Source organism: Rhinopithecus bieti, unplaced genomic scaffold (genome assembly GCF_001698545.2).
Source record: "Rhinopithecus bieti isolate Rb0 unplaced genomic scaffold, ASM169854v2 scaffold_8135, whole genome shotgun sequence".
In the NCBI taxonomy this organism is placed as follows: Eukaryota; Metazoa; Chordata; class Mammalia; order Primates; family Cercopithecidae; genus Rhinopithecus; species Rhinopithecus bieti.
Genome location: NW_016805664.1, coordinates 158330 through 165982, shown reverse-complemented (window position 1 = coordinate 165982; position 7653 = coordinate 158330).

The following is a 7653-nucleotide window of genomic DNA, read 5'->3' as shown; positions in this document are numbered from 1 at the left end:
TCTAAGCCCACATCATCTCATGGAATCCTCCCTGTGACTTCTGCGGAAAGCTCAAGGGAATGAAGCCCAGAGAGGTGAAGGGAGCTGTCCAAGGCCACCCAGTGCAGAAGGCTTGAATCAGCTCCTCTCTGGGCCTTGCGACAGGGCTGGGTACTGAGGAGGACCCGGTAAGTGTTGTTGGAAGAATTCTGTCAAAAGGGCTGGGTGAAGGGACTACTGTTTGGGACAGAGGGGCAGGGATGCTGTCCAGGGTGCAGCCCCCACCCTGTTGACCCCAGATGAAGGCAGGAAGGATGGCTAGATTCCTACAGATTCATCCAGTCCCTGAGCGCCTACATAATAGCTCCTGTTTTACACTTTTGGCATTAACGTGCCCATTTCACAGATGAGAAAACTGATGCCAGAGGGCCTGAGGCCAGTGCAAGTTTCCCAACTGGGCTCCAAGGGAGCACAGAGCCAAGACCTGAACCCAGACCTGCCAGGGCCCCGAGCCACTGTCCTTCCCACGATCCCCCGGTCAGCCAAGGATCCTAGCTTTACCTGGGCCTTACCTGGTTCTTAACCTGGGACTTTCCTGTGCTCCTTCTAAGGCCTCTCCCCGTGGCATCAGTGTCTGCCCGGCAGACACGCTACTCGGAGGAACCTTTGTACTCTCTATTTACAAGAGGAGGCTGTGAGCAAATTAGCAGGGTAACCAGGGAAAATGTTTGGCATCCGTGGGTGAGAGTTGGAGCCATCTGTTCCCGAGTGCTGAGAAAACACTGGAGCGCTCCCTGGAGCCGTGGTGCCCGGCAGAGCTCCAGGAAGTGGAACCAGGCACCTGCAGGCTGTGCATCCTGGGGCAGGGCGCTCACCCTCTCTGGGCCTCAGTGTCTGGATCTGTAAAACCTGCGGGTCTGTCCAGTCTCGTGACTCCAGGATGCTCCCTGTCTCCTTTGCCCTCCTGCCTCTCTGCTCCTGGGCTCCCCACAACCTTTCTGTGCCCCCACCCTGAGACCAAGCCTTTCCCGGGAAGGAAGGTTGGTGGCCTCCACCGTGACGACAGCTCAGGCCTGCCCAGCACCAGCCTTGGGGGTTTATTTACCACTGGACTCATTTGTTTCCAAGCTGAAAATAGCTTTATTGTTCCCTCTAAAGACAAAGATAATATTTCACCAATCCAGAAATGTATGCTGGAGAAAAGTAAACGGAGAGAGAGTGCCTCCCCGCCTACGCCAGGCACCTGTCCCTGAGAGCAGTGGCCCAGGCCCTGCGAAGCAGCTGGTCACATAGTGGGCTGTGCACAGGGTGGGATCCTTGACTGGCTTATTTCAGAGACAGAGAGATAGAAAGGGGCTGCAGGGGCTGGATGCATTGGCTCGTGCCCATAATCCCACACTTTGGGAGGCCGAGGTGGGCGGATCACCTGAGGTCAGGAGTTAGAGAGCAGCCTGGCCACCATGGTGAAACCCGGCCTCTACTAAAAATACAAAAATTAGTTGGGCAGGTGCCTGTAATCCCAGCTACTCGGGAGGCTGAGGCAGGAGAATCGCTTGAACCTGGGAGGCGGAGGTTGGGGTGAGCCGAGATCGCACCACTGTACTCCGACCTGGGTGACAGAGCCAGACTCTCTCTCAAAAAAAAACAAAAACAAAAGCAAGAGGTAGATCGGGGGAAAGGGAGAGAGAGGGAGGGAGAGAGAGGGGAGAGACAGAAGGAGATGGGAGAAAGGGAGAGAGAAGTGCAGGGGGAGAAAGAGAGGGAGACAGGGAAAAAGAGAGAATTACTCCTCCCCACCTAGGACCCCTCAGCTCCTCATCAGGGTCCCTGGAGGCCTCAGGGGTGGCTCCTTGGGGACAGGTGCCCCTTCTCCCACCTTGCCCTTCTCCCCTAGTCAGGACAGAAGAAAGGTTTCCAGTCTGAGTCTTACCGTCTCCTAAGCATGTGCCCTAAGACAAGCGACTTCGTCTTACCGAGCCTCCGTGGCCTCAGCTGTAACGTGGTGTAACCATGGCACAGGATTACTGTGAGTTACAGGGACCACGTGTGACAGTCCCTGAGCCTGGGCTGGTGCTGAATTGGTGCCCAGCAGCCATTTGCCGTGGTCAATAGGATCAATAAAACGCCCGGGATATCTGGCCGCTTGGTGGAAACTGACCCACGTGGGCCTTTGCCGGTGGCATGGGGCCTCTTGGTGAGGCTGGGGCATATCACCTTGACCGTGAGTGGACGTGGACATGGGCTTCTTCGCTGGAGGGGAGAGCTCTGTGCTGTCCTGGAACTGCTCCCAGCAGCTCCAGAGAGCTGATTAGCACATTTTCAGGAAATACTGCGAGAAGGTTTTTAAACTCAGACACTGCTTATTTTATTTTATTTTAAGATGGAGTCTCGCTCTGTCGCCAGGCTGCAGTGCAGTGGTGCGATCTCGGTTCACTGCCACCTCCGCCTCCCGGGTTCAAGTGATTCTCCTGCCTCAGCCTCCCGAGTAGCTGGGACTACAGGTGTGCACCACCACACCTGGCTAATTTTTGTATTTTTAGTAGAGGCGGGGTTTCACCTTGTTGCCCAGGATGGTCTCGAACTCCTGACCTCAGGTGATCCACCCGCCTCGGCCTCCCAAAGTGCTGGGATTGCAGGCGTGAGCCACCGCGCCCGGCCGCCATTGCTAAAAATGGAATGAAATAAACATACAAAGGTAATACAAACTCAAAACTCATCACTGCCTAATTATCTGACTAGGGTCTGCGTTCTCCGGTTTATTTCCATCCCTGGTATCCTGTAGGGTGGAAATGCCAAATGACAGTGTGCTGTGTGGCTGCGTTCTCTCCCCAAATCCAAATCCAGTGATGTCATCTCAGCACCTCGAAATCAACCACGGACCAGTACCATGGTTCACACTGCTGATCCCAGAGCCTCAGGAAGCCGAGGCGGGAGGATGGCATGAACCCAAGAGTTTGAATACAGTCTGGGCAACATGGTGAAACTCCATTTCTACAAAAAATACGGAAGTTAGCCAGGCTTGGTGGCATGCACCTGTAGTCCCAGCTCCTTGGGAGGCTGAAGTGGAAGGATTGCTTGAGCCTGGGAGGCAGAGGCTGCAGTGAGCTGAGACTGTACCACTGCACTCCAGCCCCAATGACAAAAGTGAGACCCTGTCTCAAATTAAAAAAAAAAAGAAAAAGGAAAAGAAAAAAAGAAAGATATGAAACAGGAGCTGAGTGCCTGCCTCTAGTCCCAACTACTCAGGTGGAGGCTAAGGTGAGAAGATTGCTTGAGCCCAGGAGTTTGAATCCAGCCTGGGCAACATAGCAAGACCCTGTCTCTAAAAAAAAAAATTAGAAAAAGAAAGGTATGAGACAGAATGTATTTGCCTAGCAGTTTTTCCGCTTGATTTATAACTCTTAACTATGATGTGTGAGCCTTTCATCATTTGGCCCTCATCCCAGGCCTTGTATATTTAGGGGTGGGACTGACCTCAAGTTCCAGCCTCTGTATCTTCTTCTTTTTAGAGACAAGCTCTTGCTCTGTTGCCCTGGCTGGACTGCAGTGGCGCAATCATAGCTCACGGCAACCTCAGACTTGTGGGTTCAAGGGATTCTCCCGCTTCAGCCTCCCTGAGTAGCTGGGACTACAGGAACATGCCACCATGCCTGTAGTCCCAGCTACACAAATAAAAAAAAATTTTTTGTAGAGACAGGGTCTCACTATGTCGCCCAGCCCAGTCTCAAACTCCGGAGCTCAAGTGATCCTCCTGCCTCAGCCTTCCAAAGTGCTAGGATTACAGGTTAGAGCCACTGCACCCAGCCTCAGACTATATATCTTTGTTTGTGCTGTTTTGTCTTCTGAAAACACCAGTCCCCTTGGAAGCCTTTCTGGGCTGTCTGAACACGGCTGTGGTTGTTATAATTATGGGCTGTGAGCCTGATGAGGTGGGGATGGGTTCCAAGGTCGAGGCTCCTTGAGGGGGCTGGTCCCAGCCGGCTAAGAGCACGGGTTGGTGAGAGGCGGCTGATTTGTCCCTGAAGGAGATTATCTTGGCTGAATTCTCCTAATCCTCTTGCAGGATTAAGGAAACTCAAAGCACGTCCTGTTGATAATGCCCTTTAAGGATTTAATAAGCTTTGGGCTTTCCAGGAGAAAGCCTTGGATGAGGAATTTGAAGAACTTGCCTCAGCTCCAGATTTTGCTTCTCACTCACTGGCTGACCTTGATCTGTGGCTCCGTTTCTCTACCTGCAAAGAAAAGGGTTGAGTGGTGGCCTGTGGTCCCTGCACTGTTGTGTGTCTCAGGGGAGGGCTGCAGTCGCTATAGTGTGTATTGGTTTGGAAAGCTTCCACCCCACCCGCCCTGGGGGAAGGTAGGGCTGTGATTCACCAAGCATCACCGAGGCCAGTCATGGGACAGTATCCATTGGAACACAGAGGTTGGTCAGGGAAGGGCATATGGCTCGAGCCTGGCCCATCAGAGCCTTCCTTGGAACTTTTTTTTTTTTTTTTTTTTTTTTTTGAGACGGAGTCTCGCTCTGTCGCCCAGGCTGGAGTGCAGTGGCTGGATCTCAGCTCACTACAAGCTCCGCCTCCCGGGTTCACGACATTCTCCTGCCTCAGCCTCCCGAGTAGCTGGGACTACAGGCGCCCGCCATCTCGCCCGGCTAATTTTTTGTATTTTTTAGTAGAGACGGGGTTTCACCGTGTTAGCCAGGATGGTCTCGATCTCCTGACCTCGTGATCCGCCCGTCTCGGCCTCCCAAAGTGCTGGGATTACAGGCTTGAGCCACCGCGCCCGGCCTCCTTGGAACTTTTACGAGGTCTTCCTGGATGGGTTTATTTTATGGCACCTCAACTTGGGGAGATAAGATCAAGCTGCCGTAGACACCTGTCCGCCATGTGCCCAGCACCTATGTGCAGAATGAAGTTCGTGAAGACAAACAGAACAGCAGATGCAGCCAGAGCCCTGGCAGCATTACTTGTGACCCTGGATCTAGCCTTACCTGACACCCACTGTGTGGGCCAGTAAATTCCCTTTTTAGTATAAAGCTGTTTGAGTGGTGATTCTGCCACTTGGAACTAAAGGAGTGTGGATGTACCTGTTTCCAGGAAGAGGAGTCGATGGATTTCATCAAATTCTCCTTGATTCCCCCAAAGACTAAGAAGCTCTGCTATGGTTTGAATGTTTGCCTTCGCTGACACTCATGTTGAAATTTATCCCCAATGCAGCAATATTGAGAGGTGGGGCCTTTAAGAGCTGATTGGGGCCGGGCGCGGTGGCTCAAGCCTGTAATCCCAGCACTTTGGGAGGCCGAGATGGGCAGATCACGAGGTCAGGAGATCGAGACCATCCTGGCTAACACGGTGAAACCCCGTCTCTACTAAAAATACAAAAAACTAGCCAGGCGAGGTGGCGGGCGCCTGTAGTCCCAGCTACTCGGGAGGCTGAGGCAGAAGAATGGCTTAAACCCGGGAGGCGGAGCTTGCAGTGAGCTGAGATCTGGCCACTGCACTCCAGCCTGGGAGACAGAGCGAGACTCTGTCTCAAAAAAAAAAAAAAAAAAAAAAAAAGGGCGATTGGGGCCTTTGGGCTCTCCCCCTCCAAATAGAGTAATCCATTCATTAATTAATGGATTAATGGGTCATTATGGGAGTGGGATTGGTGGCCTTATAAGAAGAAGAAGAGAGACTTGAGATAGGATGCTCAGCCCCCTCACCATGGGATGCCCTGTGCCTCCTTGGGACTCTGCAGAGAGGAGTCCCCACTAGCAAGAAGGTCCTCACCAGACGACATCCCACAGCCTTGGACTTCCCAGCCTCTAGAACTGTAAGAAATAAATTGTTTTCTTTCCTTTCCTTCCCTTCCTCCCTTCCTCCCTTCCTCCCTTCCTCCCTCCCTTCCTTCCTTCTTTCCATGGAGTCTTGCTCTGTCGCCCAGTCTGGAGTGCAGTGGCGCAATCTGGGCTCACTGCAAGCTCCGCCTCCTGGGTTCATGCCATTCTCCCTCCTCAGCCTCCCAAGTAGCTAGGACTATAGGTGCCCGCCACCACACCCAGCTAATTTTTTGTATTTTTAGTAGAGATGGGGTTTCACTGTGTTAGCCAGGATGGTCTCCATCTTCTGACCTTGTGATCCACTCGCCTCAGCCTCCCAAAGTGCTGGGATTACAGGTGTGAGCCACCTCGCCCGACTGTTTCCTTTAAAAATTACCCAGCATCAGGTATTCAGTTGTAGCAATAGCAAATGGACTAAGACAAGTCCTGCCATAGTTTTATTCCGGCTCCAGGTGCTCAAATCTCTCAGCAGCCACTGGCCAGTATAACCTGGGAGAGGTCATCACTAGACTGTGCAAATTTCATCCGCTGATTTCCCCCACCCTTCTCTACCCTGCTCAGTGCCCTGGGGAGCTGCCCTGTATGGGCCACATCAGCAGACTCCCTGCCTCTGTCTTCCAGTGAGATTTGGCTAATGGAAGGAAGACACCAACAGGGGGTTGGAGGGAGCAAGAAAGGGATTCGAGATCAACCATATCTTCCCCCGACTCCCTCCCCGTGAGGTCACCCTGCCTAGAGTGTTCCTTGACATAGGTCACAGCTTCCCAAGGCCCCTCTCTCTCATTCTAGATTCTGGTGTTTGGTCCTTCCCTACTGGTTTGGGCTTACGGGCAGTCAAAGCTCTTTTTTTTTTGAGATGGAGTCTTGCTCTGTTGCCCAGGCTAGAGTGCAGTGGCACGATCTCAGCTCACTGCAAGCTCCACCTCCCAGGTTCAAGCAAGTCTTCTGCCTCAGCCTCCTGAGTAGCTGGGACTACAGGCACACGCCGCCAAACCTGGGTAATTTTTTTTTTTTTTTTTTTAGTAGAGACGGGGTTTCACTATGATGGCCAGGCTGGTCTCAAACTCCTGAGCTCAGGCAATCCGCCCACCTCGGTCTCTCAAAGTGCTAGGATTACAGGCTTGAGCCACCTCGTCCGGCCGGTCACAGCGCTTTCTTTCTGCTATCCCAGGTCACCATAGTGTCTGGCGGTTCCTGACCCTCCATCATCCCTCGTGTGAACCATCCCTTTGTAAATAACCCTCCTTGAATTACCCTGATCTCAATCTGCTGTTTTCTGTTGGAGTCTCAGAAATGCAAGAGCCACCAAAAAACTTTATGATCAAGGAAAAGGTGGTAGCCCAGGGATGACCACGTAGACCCTGGGGTGGAGCAGAAAGGGTGCTGAGCTGCCAGGAGATGGGGCACACTCAAGGTGTTTCTTGGGTGTGCAGAGTCACTCTTGGATACTCTACTTCATCATCAGTGACATGAAAGTTTACCTAAAACAGCACAACATCTCTCTAGGCTGGGCGCGGTGGCTCAAGCCTGTAATCCCAGCACTTTGGGAGGCCGAGACGGGCGGATCACAAGGTCAGGAGATTGAGATCATCCTGGCTAACACGGTGAAACCCCGTCTCTACTAAAAAAAATACAAAAAACTAGCCGGACGAGGTGACAGGCGCCTGTAGTCCCAGCTACTCGGGAGGCTGAGGCAGGAGAATGGCATAAACCCGGGAGGCGGAGCTTGCAGTGAGCTGAGATCCCGCCACTGTACTCCAGCCTGGGCGACAGAGCGAGACTCCGTCTCAAAAAAAAAAGACTCCGTCTCAAAAAACATCTCTCTGGTCTGGTCCTAACTCCTATAGCATCCT